This window comes from Dromiciops gliroides, chromosome 2 (assembly GCF_019393635.1).
Source record: "Dromiciops gliroides isolate mDroGli1 chromosome 2, mDroGli1.pri, whole genome shotgun sequence".
NCBI lineage: Eukaryota > Metazoa > Chordata > Mammalia > Microbiotheria > Microbiotheriidae > Dromiciops > Dromiciops gliroides.
Window position 1 is genome coordinate 271,798,181 of NC_057862.1, and position 17,588 is coordinate 271,815,768.

Below are 17,588 nucleotides of genomic sequence, written 5' to 3' on the forward strand. Positions count from 1 at the left end.
GAAATAAAACCCTGGAGGCAAAAAGTCAGAAAATAGAAATAGGTGAGAGGTAGCTGTAGACCACCTGTTCCACCTGGACAACAGAGTGGAAGACAATGCAACCTGGCACAAGGGCCACCACCAGAGGCAAGTCACAAGGCAGAATGCCCTTCTGTTACAATTGTGGAGATGGCCATATGCTGGCCGTGTCTAGCCCTGAAGAGAACGTACTTGTAGAAGTGCAGAAACAGAGGGGCATGGTCCCTGCAAGGGAGATAGGGCCAGGGAAAGAGCTCTCCCTAGAGCCTCAAGCAATGAGTGTGATCTCATCAGCTCTCATTACCATCTGGACTCATGGGAGCCCATGCATGGGTAAAGGGGAACATTGAGGAGGTGCAACACTGCTGTCTTGGACATTGGGGTCCAAGTGACCACTGTGTTCTAGCTCTTTTATGAGACATTTAAAGAAAACACTTTTACATCCTATTGAAAGATTTTAACTTGGAGGACTAGATGACAAAACTATCCATCTTTGGGATACATTGTAATGACATTGAAATTTCTAAATGATATTTCTGGTGTTAATAAGGCAGTAGGAACCTTGGATGTGGTATATGCAGTCCCAATATGTGCAACTGGAATATCAGCTTTAAATGGACCATATATACAGAATATTGTGTGTGTGTGTGTGTGTATATATATATATATATATATATATATATATATATATATATAGGCAGAATATTGTAAATGACAGGTTGAGAGTTAGTACCTGTACACTTTAACTATCCATGTGATTTTTGCACATAAGAGCAAAGAGTTGAACAGCAAATATCACAGGAGCATAGTCTTTTCATCTTCTGAAATGGATTCAAAGAAATCTGCCTCTTCAGATTCCCTAGAACTAGAAAACCAGAAGTAAATGTTGAGGCAAAACCTCAGAAAGAAGATATTGTATTGAAATGTGAGATGTGCATGAGATAAGATCATAAGATCTAGTTCACCGACTCCTGATCACTCTAGGAAAATTCTAAGAAAATCCCTTTCTCTGTGATCAAGGGCCTCAGAAACCATCTGAAGAACTTTTGGTTAGGAATCATCACAAAGTCCACTGTAGTGGTGGTACTGAAGAAGAATGGAAAGATAAATATACACACACACACACACACACATATATATATATATATATATGTAGAGTATCAGACTGAACTGAAGAGCCCACATGAACCAGTTCGCCATGTTAGAATTCAAGGTGCCCTGGATTGTCTGTTTAGCAGCCAATGTTTCTCAACAGTGGCTGTTACCAAATGCCTATGGCAGAGAAACACAAGGGAAAGACCACCATTTTTAGTATATATATATACACATAAATGTTTTTGACTTGACTGGGCTAATTTTGGGGGGCTAAACTATAGATGACTAGTCTGGGGACTGTTGACTGTTTGGCTATCTGACTTCGTTAATTTAATGTGGGCCATTTATAAAGTTCCACCACACTGCTCCACTCCCAAATTGATAAGCAAAATACCAAGAAGCCTCTTAACTAAACAATCAAAGCAGAGTTCATTTATGAGACACTATTTAAAATTAAGAATACAGGGAAATAAAATGTACAACCTGATTGCTTTCCGGTGGACTCTTTCCACTGGGTCTCTTTCCCACCTGCTGCTCTCAAACTTCTTGAATACAATAAGTGCCTAAACCGCCTCCGGCCTCAGGGCACGTTACACTTTCCCTGGTTTGTATTAAGGCCTGTAACCTTCTGTCTGTCTTGCTCTGTCACTTTGCCCTTCGGCCTCTCTTTTGCCTGCTCCTAGTCCTTCTCCTTCTCCTGCATCCTTGTAGCCCCGTCTCTAGTCTCCAATCTTTGCCGTCTCCTCAGCCACCTCTTGACCTCTTCTTGTCTGTCCGAACCCCTGAGTCTTGTCTATCTAGTCCGTCCTCGCTCCTTCCTTAGTCCGTCTGTCCGTTCGTCTGCTAGTCTGTCTCCTCTCTCCTGTCTCTCTCCCAGGTCTATATATACACTTTTTCTTCTCTCCACTCAAATCTCGGGGCTTCCTTCGCCCCCACAGACCAAGCTAATCCACCAGCCAAAGCTGCAGCTGGGGGGGGGGGGTGTGCTCTCGAGCCTCATGCCTCAGCACAGGCTATCCTTCAGATAGCTCTGCTCAGGTCGGAGGGAGCTGGGGCTTTTTTTTTTCCCCCCAGCTGTCTGACCTGGCATCTTGTATAGCGCACGGGGCTTTTTCGCTCAGCTGAAGCTGAGGAGGGGGAGAGACCCTGAGGACCTCAGGCTTTCTAATCTCAGCCTAAAGGTAGGGTCCCCAAATCAAAATAAATTTCCACTATATATATATATATATATATATATATATATATATATATATATATATATATATATATATGTATGTATGTACATCTCCCACTGAATCTGGGAGATACCAGACACTTTCCAAACACTGATGCAAAAAGTAATTGAGACATAAATTACCTGTAAATGCTGGTGTGCCTTGTCTTGGGAAAGACCCTAGAAGATCATGAGGAAATACTGATAGAAGTATTGATTTAGTTAAAGGAAAATACCCTAAAAGCTTCCAGTCTCAGCAAGTGTCCATTTTGTAGAGCTTCTGTCAAGGATTTAGATTACATGCCATCTCACTAAGGAATGAGCACTGACCTATAGAAGAAACAAGCCATTTTGAGTTGGCCACATCCAGAGAACCTTTAAAATCTAAGGACTTCTCTAGTGTTTGGCAGGTATTTTTGCAAATATGTTAGAAAGTATACTGCTATTAAGGTACTGGATAACATCACTTGAGCACATGCAATTGAAGAGACTCAGAAGTGCAGGGGGTCAGCTGGGAGGTGCAGTGGATAAAACACCAGCCCAGGATTCAGGAGTAACTGAGTTCAAATCCAGCCTCAGACACTTGACACTAGCTGTATGACCCTGGGCAAGTCACTTAACCCTCATTGTCCCGCCCCCCCCCCCAAAAAAAAGAAGTGCAAAAATTGCAGTGTTGTCTTAAAACCCACAAAGTTCTTTGTAGGCCAGAAGACAAGACAGGTGGAATAACCACTCAAAGACTTGGTCAGTTGCCTCCCACATGCACGAGTCTTGGCCAATGCAGATACATGCAAGCCTTTTGTCCTACAGAGTTAATGGTAGTAAAGCAGAGGGAAGGTAAAATGATTTTTAAAAAAAATAATCAAATAAAGGAATTTCAGAATTTGTGAATATGAAAGTAGAGAGAGGACCACAGGCAGGCAGGATGTATCATGGCTAATATAGGAATGAAGGCTGAAGTCATAGGAGGACAAGCTGAATCTGGGGTTCCCTAGGAAGTCTCAGAGATAATGTCAGAGGCCACAAGTAGTCTGGGATTCCCAAGGCAGCTGCTCCTAGGGAAGTCACCAAGGCAAGGGCATAAGTCTAAGTTGAAGGGCAGCTGGATAAGGGCAAAGAAGTGCTCGCTGAGAAGGCAGACAGACAAAAAACTGGCTTTATGTGTCCACTGATTTGAGAATGGGGAGGAAATTATGCTACATAAATATAAATCAAATGTTACTGTATTATAAAATGTGACATACTAAAACTTTAAATATATATAATAACTTCTTTGAAGTGATATAAAGGGAGGCAAGCAGAGCTAAAAACAAAACAATATATACAATGACAGTTCAGTACTCAAATGGATCTATTCTCTCATCACTTTTTGGAGTTCTCTCAATTAGGATTAAAAATGCATCCATGCATGTTTCTCTTCTACAACTCTCATTTATCCCCTGCCAGAAGTTTTCAATAGGGCATGTACCCAACATTCTGGAGTCCTTTGCTTTTTCACTAACATTGTAGGGAACAATGGAGCATGCTGGATGTCCTGCTCATTTAATTCTTATAAGTTCTTTAAAGGAATGCTGTTCTAAGTCTTGCTGCCATATAACATTCACAAAATGTTTATATTGAAAAGATGAGTCTCACAAAATGGAAAATGACAGTTGGAAGGGCTTCAGGAAAATAGGCACACTGATACCCTGTTGGTGGAACTGGTCTCTAATTATTAATGATTTGGAACATTTTTATTATGACACTTTATTTTCATAACCATCTATCTAAGTTTTGCCAATCTTGACCACGTAAAATATTTTCTTGGCTCTTTTTACTACCTTGTTACAATTTAAATTGGTTTAACTTCTGGATGAAATTATTATCAATGCATCAATCAACAACCATTGATTAAGTGCCTACTTAATACAGTGCCAGGCACTGTATTGGTCACTGAATATACATATACTATGAAATAAACAGTCTGTCGGCCAGAAGCTTACATTTGATATTGTAATTCCCTTGTTTAAATAATTCAGGGTTAAATCTTTTTAATTGTATGCACTATCTTTTTTCATTACTGTTCTCTTTGTTTATTATGAATTCTGATCTTAGTTCTGATCAGTCAGTGGTCTGACTGTGCAAAAGCAGGTGAATAAGGGATAATTTTCACATCCATAAATTTTTCATGTCTGTTATTATATAATCAGTTTCAATCCTTTGTATGTTATTTGGTGTTTACTATTCCAGTGCTGCCAATACCTTTTAAAAAGAAAATATTCCGGATATATTGCTATAAGACTTCTGTATGATCTACAAGATTTTGACCTCATTCATTTCTTTTTGTCTGAACCACACTTGCTTTATGTTTTTGAACCATACTTTCCTATATATTTCTCCCCATCCTCATATTTACTCACCTTTACATTGAAGTCACCAAGGCTGATTATATTTGAGGGGTTCATGGTGGCTTTTTCCTATATAACTACATTATTATTTGCAATAATATAAGCAAAGTTCAAATGAAGAGGCAAAAATTTCTTGTCAAATATGACAGTATGAGCACTATATTAACAAAGTTCAAGTATATACCTTTATTTTCTGTTGATAATTGATAATTAATTTCATGGGGAATGTGCTTTAACATGAGATTTGTTGATATGAGAACTATCTGTTGTGTCAGAACAAGTACCAATAAAAATCCTTTCTTAAAAAAACATTCATAACTCAAACATTTTCTGAATATCTCATCACACAGGCTAACTTTTTTAACTTGTCTTCTTCACTGACTTTAAATTAGTTCTGAAATTATTTGTTCCCACAGTTCACAGTTCAGTTTGTTATACAAAATGTTTTCATCACATTTTCCCTGTTTATTCCAAATTATGTTGTTTGAAAAAGTTTTTCTCCTCTATCTTCCATAATCTAAATTGCTCAGAAACTGGAACTTTGTTTCTCATTTTGTACTTTCTGTAATATAGCACCATGCACAATATATGATCTTATAAGGTTATAAATATTAATAGTTTATTGCGAGGGTATTTGTGTGTAAACACCAGTTATCTTCTTTTTAATCAGTCTGTTTCCCTTTTCTGACTTATTCAAAAATATTACTTGTTGATTAATTGAGTAATTTAATATTTATTGGATGTTCAAAGGGCGGAAGCATGTCATAGATAAACAACCTTGGAGTCAGGAAGACCTGGGTTCAAGTCTTGTCTCTGACATATACTGGCAGTAAGGCCATGGGTTAGTACCCTAAATTCTCAGGGCTCCCAGGTAATTAACTCTATAGGACAATGTTACAGACCAGAGAACAAATCTGAGATTTGTGTCATACTAGATCTGAGGAGCTGCTTTGTGTGAGAACATTTTCACATCAGGATTTATTCTACTTGGCAGAAATTACAAGGTCAAATAACAACAATAAAATTATCCATGATAATTCAAGGAGATTAACAAAACAATATGGTCCCTGGGTGTGTGGAACTTTTGATAAAGCAAACAACAGGCAACTTTTTTATAATCAATTTTGTTTTATATGAACCATTGGGTTTAGGGTAAAGATCTGTCTGCTTTGTCTTATTTTGTTTTATTGCATTAACATTCCATAAAGAAATATATTTAAAGGTTAGTTTCTTAGGCTATGTTAATTATTCAGCATATAGAAATAAATTTCAGTCTCTTCTAAAGTGATGTATACTATGTGGTCATATGCAAGATATAGGGGAAAAGACCTCACAATTTCTTCTTACTAGTAGCATATAGCTCCTATATTCATATATATTATGATAATTTGGTTGTTTTGTATGGATTTTTTTTTACTGAATGAATGAAATAATTTAGTATTTTGTATTTAACAGAATAGATATAGTCTGCTCAAATTTCCTGTAAAATCCCTTTCTTTTTTACATGAAGTCTACTTTCTCCGTGACTTTCATTATTAAGTTGTTGTTCTTTTTGAGCCCTTGGACAGGCAAAGAAGTAAATTGTTACTTTCTGACCATAATGTCCAAAATATTAATATTATGCTACTTTGTTAATTAATTGACCACTAAAAAAACATACATTGGCCTATCTATTTACTATTTTGACCCTAAAATAGTGTTTCATTTATTTACCCTTTGACCACTACCACCATTGAGGACTATTATCCTAGCAAAGCATTTTTGGTTGTTATAAATTAGTTGGCTGTTAAAATTTAGCTACAAGGGGTAGAGAAAATGTTGTATTCTAGTTAATGGCAGGCCATAGACATCATCTGGCATGCAAGGTAGCATCCCATCATAAACTTCTATAATGTAGACTGAAGTGCTATTCCTTAGAGTGAATCAGTAGTTTCTAATAAACGTATGTCTAAACGCAAAACTCTGTTGTTTTTTTTTAGTTTCTTTTAAAGTAATGAGATTTAGGAATGTGACAGGTGGTACATGTGTGTGCTAGATATAACACTTTGCGGTAGTGCCAGTTTTACCCATGCATCCCTGGCTCTTTTAACAGCTTAGCAGAATAGCAGGCTACCACTTAATTAATCTAAGCGAAGGTGACTGTACTCTCAAACTCCAGATTAATAAACTAATTAATTGGTTAAAGGAGGCATACATATAAGATATTTGTCCACCAGGTGACATTCTCTTCCAGCTTCTAGTCTTAAACATGGTTCTACTTGTGCTCATATAGGAGATTCTCCTGTTCTACTATCATGTTCCCAAACAGTTTTAGTCATCTTCATCAGCCTGATTCAAAATCAAGTCTAGGGAAAAATTATAATATCTCTATGAATATGGCTCTAGCCCCACCCTGTTTCAGGGAATCCTCATTGTAGGAAGATAATATGCTACTCACACACTTCAGTGTACCTCCATGGATGGAATATTGAATATAATTTCTATTGGATATTTCCATATTTTAGCCCTAAATATTTTTAGTACAAATCACTACAGATAGGCCTCATGAGCTACATTCAGCAATCTTACACAAATGGTCTTTGCTATGCTTTCATAATGTTTTTGTTTATTGTATTAACTATCATAAAGAACATACTTTAATTTTTAAAAATTATTATCATTGGAGCAGCTAGGTGGTGCAGTGGATAGAGCACCGGCTCTGGAGTCAGGAGTACCTGAGTTCAAATCCAGCCTCAGACACTTAACACTTACTAGCTGTGTGACCCTGGGCAAGTCACTTAACCCCAATTGCCTCACTAAAAAACAAAAAAAAATTATTATCATATTGTATTCTCTTTGTTTTTGACACTACCTTTATAATGAAAAAAATTCTATTGGAAATATTACACCACAGTCAAAAAAATTAAATACACCATTGGATTTGCAAGAGTCAACTAGTCATAATACAGTGATAATACTTATTTGTCATCTGCAAGAAATAAAGTTGTCAAGTCAAAAAAGCACTTACCATATGCCAGGCACTGTGCTAAATTCTAGAAACACAAATAAAGACAAAAAGGCAGTCTCTGCTCTCAAGCAGCTTATGTTCTAAAACAGAACACAGCATGTAAATGACTAGGTAGATGGAAGGCATGCTTTCAGGGGAAGGTATTAACAACTAGAGCAAACAGGGAAGGCCTCCTGGAGTATGTGGAATTTGAGCTGAATCTTGAAGGAAATCAGGGAAAGTAAGAGGTTGGGCAAAAGGGGCAGAGCATTCCAGGTGTCAGGGAGAGGTAAAGCATGCAGTAGCATAGAGATGAAAGATGGAGTGTCATATTCAAGGAACTGTCAACAAACCAGTTTTGCTTTAAAAAAAAATAGCATGTGGAGAAGAGTAAAGCTTAATAAGAAGAGTAAAAAACTGGAAAGGTAGGAAGAGGCCAGGTTATAAAGTTCTTTAAATGCCAAAGAAGTTTACTTTTGTTCCTGGGAGTAATAAGGATACAATAGTGTTCATTGAGCAAGGATAGGGGTGGGGGTAGGGGTGACACTTTAGAAAAATCATGTTGGCAGCTGAGTGGAAGCTGTATTGGATTGGGAGGAACTTGAGGTAAGGAGTCCAGTCACAAGTCTATTTTTGTAATAACATAGATTAGAGGTGATAAGGGCTAGGGCTGTAGTTGTCTGAGGTGAGAGAAGAGGACATTTATTAGAGATGCTGTAGAGGGAGAAACAACAAGATTTGGCAATAGGTTGAATATATGGGATATGAGAATAAGGAATTTTGTATTTCACTGAGGTTACAAGCCTGGATACTGAGAGGATGGTGTTGGCCTCAACATTTAAAGGGAAATTGGGAAGAAGGAGGGTAAGTAAGAAAACATCAAAAAAAAAGCTGGGGGGGGGGGGAAGACATTCTCACAAGGAAAACACCGCTAAAAAAAAAAACAACAAAACACCAAACAGCAAAGAAACCAAATACAAATGAAGGGGGAAAGAAGAGAATTCAAAAGAAAATGAATAGCATAAGATAAAAAGAATAGAAGGAGATATATTTTGAAGAAAGTAATTATTTTAGATTATCTTCAGTTAAAATCCAAGAAAGGAGAATTAGCAGATTATTGTGTTAACCATCACAAAGAAAATACTTTTGTTATTTTTGAAATTACTATCATATCATATTCACTTTGTTTTTAATACTACCTTTATAATAAAAAATTCTATTAGAAATATTAACTGAAAAGTTTTGCTTAGTGGAAAAACAAAACCACATTTTAAAAAAAATTAAATACACATTAGATTTGCAAGAGCCAACTGGTCATAATACAGTAATAATACTTATTTGTCATCTGCAAGAAATGAAGTTATCAAGTCAACAAGCACTTACTATATGCCAGGCACTGTGCTAAATTCTAGAAACACAAATGAAGACTTGCTGAAATATTAACCCTAACGGTCTACTTTTCCTCAACTGCCCCCTCCTGATATTTGTCTATTTATAGATACTACATATGGTTTATTTTAATAATCTTAATTCTGACCTAATAGAACACCAACCATTTTATGATTACCACAACCTGCTGAAAAACAAGGTCAACAGTTATTATTGCTTCTAATGTGCACTGTTGGAATCAAATTGTGAATATCAGAGTAATATACAATTGGAGACTATAGAATGAGGTAAAGAGTAGCCCCTAAGGATATGCTCTTTTAATTACTAGAATCTTTCAAACATTCAATAATACATGAAAAAATTTATGTAGGATGCAGTATTGCAAAACTATTTCACAGTCCTTCATCTGAGTTGAAATCGTGTATACTTGCTGCATTAATGAATAGAAAAGATGACTTGGCACTGCAATTGAGTTTGGGTTGGAAAATAGGTTAGGGTTTCAGCTTTCTTGGACAAAAAAACATATGCTTGAAGGATACTGCTGAATCTATATTCTATGGGCCAATTATGTATCCTCCCCAACCTTCTAGATTTTCATGGAAAACAAGCTTCCCCAACTTAAATCACAATGTGGCTTTAGAAAGAAAACCCAAAGATAATTCAATTCCAACATGGTAGATAAAATTGCTTCACCAGTATGTCAAATTATGGCTAAGTATCCTGAAAGGTACAGAAAAGCTTTCCCTGGAGACAGATTGCAAACCATACACTTTGTTACAGAAACCTAAGACTATTGGAATATTTTCAGAGAAGATCCCTAGTCTCCCTGATGAAGACTATTGAAGACTTGGCCAAGTATGTAGAAGAATTGTTAAAGGACTAGTGGGCCTCTGACTGATCAGATGGAGAACCCTAAAGGCTCTGCTTTTGAGCATTTGGGGGTATAAGGAAATGAAACCTTGGATTCACACCATAAGAATTCATAGATGGACAAGAATATTCTGTGGCTCTGGCCAAACAGTGGCAGAGGCATTGATGAGTTTGGGGGTCAAAAAAAATTAGTGAAGAGGAGGACTGCCAAACCATTTCATTTAATTCTTTTTTTTTTTTTTTTTTTGGTGAGGCAATTGGGGTTAAGTGACTTGCCCAGGGTCACATAGCTAGTAACTGTCAAGTGTCTGAGGCCAGATTTGAACTCAGGTCCTCCTGAATCCAGGGCCGGTGCTCTATCCACTGTGCCACCTAGCTGCCCCCATCCCATTTCATTTAACTAGAATAGTGGCAAGAAAGATGGTAACCCTCTAAGGACACAGAATGACCTAACCACAGGACCAATGGACCAGCCTGATCTAAAAGGATCTATAAAGATGACTATAGTATAAAGAACCATCTGAAGGAGTTCATAGAAACTTTAGAGAAAAATGGACCCTGAGACAAATCTACCCCACCTGGAAAAGTAACAAGACAAGAGAAAGAAATGCTAATTGGCTTAATATATGAATACTAAAATCAGAAGAAAAATAGAAAAGCCCATATTATTTCTGTTAGAGCTGTGTAGACTATATGGTCTGAGGAAGAGAATGTAGCTATTGGTTCAGAAATTGAAGGCTAGCTTTGTTAATGATTTGGGCACAAGGACAAAGGTTACCTCAGTCCTCTTAAAACAATAACTGTGACCTTGTCAGCCTTTTTAATATGCTTTCCCTCGCTAGGATTCATTGCTCCTCTTACATAGATGACTGTGAATACATAGATGTCTAAAATTTCAAACTGTACTGGTGTCCAAGATAGTGAAACATAAGTGATTATCATGCTCCAGTCATCCTATGAGAAACATTTGAAGTAACTAACCAGACTCTTGAAGGTTTTGGCCTTGGAGAACTGAGTGACAAAAAACTATCCAAACTGGGATATGGTGGTCACTTTAGAATTCTCTGAAGTTGTAGCTAGTATCAAGGCAATGGAAATTCTTACCCTGGTATGCCCACAACATACCTGCTATGTCAGCTTTAATTGGATTTCAGAGAACATGTCCAATTAACAGGTGGTGAATACAACATCCCATGCATATTCCCAATAACTCTTCTATGTTGCCCACTGTGTTTGTCCCAAAGGGAAAAAAACCCATAAATATATGCATGTGTTGACTATTGCATCTTGAACAAAACAAAGTATCTTATCAGGAGTTCAAGGTAACCTGCATGTCTTTTAGGCAGCCTTTAGTTTTCTATATTGGACATATGCGTTGACTACTGACAGATCCCTATGTCAAAGGTAGACTGTTTTTATCTGTCTACCTAGTTTTGCCAGTTTAAACTCATTCCTCCAAGACATCATAGGGGCAACTGTTGCTTTCCAAAGACTGGTAGTAGTTGGAAATGTGAACTATCTACATGTGTTGATATATCTTGATGACATTATTGTCTATGGGAAGACCTTTGAAGAACATAAAGATTGATAAAAGTGTTAGATTCACTAGAAAAATGACTCAAAACTATCCACTGATAAGTGCTACTTTTGTAATGTCTTAGTGAAGTTTACGTATCATGTTGTATCTCAACAAGGTATGAACATTGACTCAAAGAAGGTAGAATTACTTTTGACTTGGCCACCTAAGTACAGTCCTAGGATTTTGGTGGATGCTAACAAAAACTTGTTTAAAAAACTATGCTGTTATGCAGTTATTTTATTAACCTGTGTAGTATTTCATACAACATTAAGTATTAGAATAATAGCATAATAGCAATTTTCCCAGGACCATTTCTATCCAAACTTCATCAAATAAAATTAAAATGATAAAATCATTATTATTATTATGGAAACAGTAAAATAGTATCTCTTTGTAATTCTGACTTAACAACTACATTAAAAATTATCTACTTGTTGAGTGAACTGTTACTTGTCAGCTACTCTTACAATTAAAGAATATTAAAAATTAAAGAAAAAGAATGGGAAAACAGAAGGGTCAAAGGATATCAAAACAGATGAGAAAGAATAATCCTTATTAAATTTATTCTTTAAAAAAGTAAAATTGTGATATCACATTTTAATGACATTTATTTGTATTAAGTATCCCACTGCCATGATCCTTCCATTTATAAATGGTCCAAGAGAAAAGGATAAAGGTCCTGAATGATTTTCACAATTTACCAAGGCATATATTGAGCAACTCCTATGTCCAAGTCCTTTTAGGTGCTGGGGAGATGGGGGTGAGGGTAGTTGGGGGAATGTGATAGAAAGTATGGAGACAAAAGACTTACCTTCAAGGAAGTTAGCATCTCTTTAGGGTATAAAACATAAATGAGTATAATTGTCAACAACAGTACAAATAGTAATTTAATACAGCGGCCAAGGAGATGGTGAAATAAGGCTTGTCAACCCATCACACAGATGGTACTGACAACAGTTAAAGTAGTAGATAAGAAAAAGGGGAGATTTCTATAGGCTTGAGTAGTTTGGAAAGACTTTATAGAGGAAGAAGGAGGATGAATTTTGAAAGGTGGTTAGTTTTTAAAGATTTGGAGAGAAGCCTGAGATTTTCCAAAGGATGGAACAATTTGAATAAAAGTGTGGTTATAAGTTGTAACTTTATAAACGTCAAGATCTAGAATATAACTGAGTGTTTTATTGAAGGAGGAATTCAAACAAATAGGCATTACCTAATCTCATTTCTAAAACCTCTCTTGATTCTATTGTTATCTATCTTTTTGACTCTTTATTTACTGTCAGACTGCTGAATTATGTGCTCCCAACATGTTAGAATGCCTAACGCATAGTTTCTTAATGAAAAGAAATCGTGTAATCAGTTTCAATTGGTGAGTCATTTCTAAATAGATGTAAATTCACTAATGATATTCTCAAGAAAATGTTTGGATTATCAACTGTTTGTCAGTATTTTGTACATTGATTCCATCATGCAGTCAGCAAGTATACACTGAATGTCTGAATTCCACAGAAAGAAAAGTTTCTCACTATGGATGTAGGAGTCCAAATTTCACATTAAGTATATTTTGCTTTGCTTTTTATTGTTTCTCTTTTTCCTTCATGCAGTAGGTTTATTCTTTCAAATGATGTTAAAAACTCCAGATATTTAGTTTTGTGTCTATGTTTTAGAATTTTAAAATTTTGTTTAACAATTTCAAGTAATAATGATTATTCATTTCAATATATTACTAGTTAGAAGAGTCATTTAACAAAGTGAAAAAGTATTGCAACATGTTACAATTTTAATGCAATCCTAAGAGATGCAATACTTTTCTTTTTTCTCCACTCTCAGCAGCCTACATGCTTTTTCCTAATTTTGTTTCATGTTTTCATTTTCTGTGACATCTCATTTTATTTTGGCTTCAAATTAAACAATTTCATAATTCACCAATGAATTTCTCTTTGCTGCTGAATCAATTCAAAATGTTGTAAGAAAATGGATAAAGCCAACAAAAATGTAGACTTTGAGTAATGAAGACATGTTTCATGCATCTTAAAGAGCAAAATTCCTCAACTGACCCACCCATGACCTGCTTATCTCAAAAAGCCTCTAAGTGTATCTATTACCAATAGAATCAACTTCAGGTTTAGGGCAGACATTGAGGAGACTTGGGGGATGGGTTGAGAATGAATTCTCCCCCTCCCTGCAAATTTACTAAAATGGGCTGTTGGCCCTTTTTGCTTGAAAATCTTTCCTGTTTATCCAAGTTTTATATGCTATTGTTAGTCTAGTTTGAGCCTTCTAAAAGACATGGGGCTGAGGTAACAGAGACACAGAAGCCAAGGCCCCTAATGCACTCTCAAAATCACAGAGACCAAACCTTGTTTACTTTTACTATCTTTGTTTCATAGGCCTGTTTAAACTGGCCAAAATCATGGAAGTGGCTCCTATGTTTTCACAGTTGGTTTTTTCCTAACACTTGTGAATCCATTTTAATCAAATTTATTTTTTTCATGATTTCAGAGGAATTATATGAAATTTAGAGAATGGCAATGTAGGAACTGGGAAAAAAAGTTGGCAGATTTACCAATTACCTTGATTGCATGCTTACTTCAGTCAGTATAAGTCAAAAGCATAAATGTTATATTCCCAGTGAAATATTTTTCAAGTTAACGCTATTTAACCCAGGACCAAGAACTTCAAATTCCCATTCTCATAATAGTAGAATGTCAAGATTTTCAGATTCTTAGCGATCAACCAGATATTCTCCAAGCTAGACAAGCCCATGTGTGAAGCTTTTTACTTGTCTCCCTTTATCCTTCAAAGACATGTGATCCAACAATCTAAAAATTAATAGATTAAAAATAAAAAATGGAATAATTTCACAGAACTTCATTTATCAAATGATCTTTCTGTTTTTTAAAACAATAGTCATGTGTATCTATCTTTACTGAAAGTTCAAATTTTATCTATATTAAACATTTGTCACATGCATTATATAGCCTCCCAAGATTTAAAATAACAGAGGGCAGGTGGCTATTATTAAGGAAGAGGAATTTGAAGATTCACAATACTTTCTTCCATTCACAAGTGAGAAACTCACTTCTGTCAAGTAATAGCTGGGGAACATTTGTTAGGAAAATTAATGCCCCCACATGTGTCAAGGGAAATTACTTTGAGTGTTAAGATGCCATGATTAATATCTTGTTTCAGGGCTTTATTATATACAAAATCCATAAAAATACATGGAGCATCACTGTAGCATATAGGTACTCCTTCCTCATGCATAGGGCTTCTATAATAGTCATCTCCAGTCCAAAACACTCTGTGGGTCTGCATCCACTGAAAACCATAACTCACAAGCCCCAATTGGCATGTTTACTTTTTTCTTTAGCCAAAGAAAAAAGTTAGTTAAAAGAAAAGGGTTATAACACTAAGGAAAGTTTCAGTAGCTCATTTCCCTGCCCCCTTAAACCTAGGGGATACTTTCTCACAAATTCAACTCCATTGTTGTGAAGTGTGGGTAGACAAAGGATACACTTAAAGAATACACATATTGAACATATAGCTAGTACACATGTGTAGAGGGGCAGCTTATGCCTCTCATCTTGCAGGACTACCTACCTGTGATATCATCCTGGCATTTTCACTGCACTTACTCCCAGGGTATAGCTTATATGTTGGGCAAATTTTTAGTCTTAGCTACCCTGCCAGGCAAAAAAATAAAAACAACAACAACAACAACAACAAAAACCAGGAAGTGTCCCAAAGCTAAAATTAAGTCTTTTCTTTCCACCCCCTATGTTTGTCAAGATATTGCAGTCCTATTTTAGGGTTAGACATTCTCAAGATTCTCTTTAGGAGGCAAAAAAATTTTAGCCAAAACAAAAAGTAAACCTAGGAGACCAAGTCAACAAGTACTTGTTGAACCTACTATGTGCCAGCTGCTGTGCTAAGCACTGGAAATACAGAAAAAGACAAAAAACACCCCTTTTCTCATGGTGCTCACTGTCTAATGAGAGGAGTTGTTCTCTACATAACCCTTTTTCTTGGCTTTATTACATCGATCTGTCAGCGATAAAACCCTGTTACTTTGGTACTATTTTCTGGCAAATAAAAATCCTAGCTGTCTTTCTACGCTTTTCCCAAATACAGAATTTGCCATCCTAGACAATTATATTTAAGGATGCATATGAACATATCTCATAGAAAAAAATTAGCAAATATCATCCAGTAAGAAATAGTCAAAGTCTAACCAACATGTACAGAAATTAATTGTGTAAATATATTGTCAAATTCATATGAAAATAAACTCTTAAAAAGCTAACAGTAAAATAGTTATTGAGCTTGATCAATCAAAAGTTTGTCATGATAGATGTAAAGTAAGTTTAGAATTATTCCAATTCTAGAAGTTAATTTTGTAAAGTTGAGAAAAATACTACTTTAAAAAACATCAAAGAATCAAATTCAATTTAAAACAAAATGGCGGGGCAGCTAGGTGGTGCAGTGGATAAAAGCACTGGCCCTGGAGTCAGGAGTACCTGAGTTCAAATCCGGCCTCAGACACTTAACACTTACTAGCTGTGTGACCCTGGGCAAGTCACTTAACCCCAATTGCCTCACTAAAAAAAAAAAAATGGCAAGAAGATGCCAGCAGTAGCAATAACTAATTTTATGTAACACTCAGTCGTTAAACAAGGTTAACACAATTCCACTGAGACCCTTAAAGTCATATTTCAACCATGTTCCAAGGTATAGCCTGCTATAACAAACATCCATTGTCATAATATCATCACATTACATTGGGAAATAATTCAACTCAGCAAGCATTTGTTAAATGCCTATTATGTTCCAGGAACTGTTCTATGAATTCAGTATGTTCCAGGCCTGTGATTTCATTAGTATAGATAGGTACTGATAAGGAAATTCTCACTACCAATGTCAGTCAGCAACTCTTCTGTGATTTATAATCTTAAGAGAATTACCTGGACCACTGAGAGGATGAATGATTTTCCCAATATCACACAGCTAGGTTGTATTAGAGGCAAATTTTGACCAAAGGTCCTAAATCAGGACCATATTGTCATACTAGGCATACAAAGACAAATAAGAAAATTTGTACTGTAAACATTTTTGGTGATAAAAATTCTAAGGGTTTATAACTTTATCAATGATTCAAAAAAGTCAATATTCATATTACAAAAATTAAGACCTTAACATCCATAATGTCTTCAATACCATGCATATAGTAATCATACTTTTACTAAAATTTTAATTTGAACTAGAGTCCTTAAAGAGATATGAGATATCTAGAAGCACAATCCCTCTTTTTTCCTTCTCCTTAAAACAGTTTCCATATTTGTTTCATTATTATAAACCAAGTTTCAACTTTATGTGATTTGAAGTATCTTATTAAACTATTTCTGTAAATAACCCCACTCCTGCCTTAAGCCTGGGGCATTTTTCTGAAGGACAGATCTGTGGTGTTGACTGCTAAATAAAAGGAGATAGATGTGACTCGTGTTTGGTTGAGAGGCCTCTGTGTCCTCAGACTGTGTAAGTTGTAGATACTTCACAAGTGGAGTTCAAAAGAGATCTAGAGAGAAAGGAAAACTTTTGAGTGGCTAATGGGGGATCTCCCTGGAGTTGCAGATATATGAGGAACTCAGTCCCCAACTTAGCCCTTAACATCCAGCACCTACAAGGCTAGACACTTTCACTGGGGGAGACCTTTCTCTAACTCCCCTGGTTTCTATTTAGTATTTGTTTGGATAAATGAGAATGAGTTTGCTTGCTCATTTTTTTTTTGTATGGAGTGTGTGTGTGTGTGTGTGTGTGTGTGTGTGTGTGTGTGTGTGTGTGTATACCAGGCATTTGATGGAGAAATAAGCTGGTAAATTGTTACCTTCCTTCTTAGAGTGACCAGCTTAAACCCCAAAAGAATTATACAGCAAGACCACCAATATTTTAGGTTAGTAGATAGATATAATTTGAGCCCATTACTCCTCTTGAAGATAAATAAGTAAAGGAGCAAGTGTCTAGCCATGGTCCTGTTGCTCTTCACAAAGGTGAAAA

At 36.0% G+C, this 17,588-nt stretch overlaps 1 protein-coding gene across 1 annotated transcript in view; it reads left to right on the forward strand.

The window, feature by feature from the left end:
- MIPOL1 (mirror-image polydactyly 1) overlaps positions 1 to 17,588 on the forward strand; it is a 440,092-nt gene that overhangs the window by 209,605 nt on the left and 212,899 nt on the right. The gene's annotated exons all lie outside the window — the stretch shown is intronic.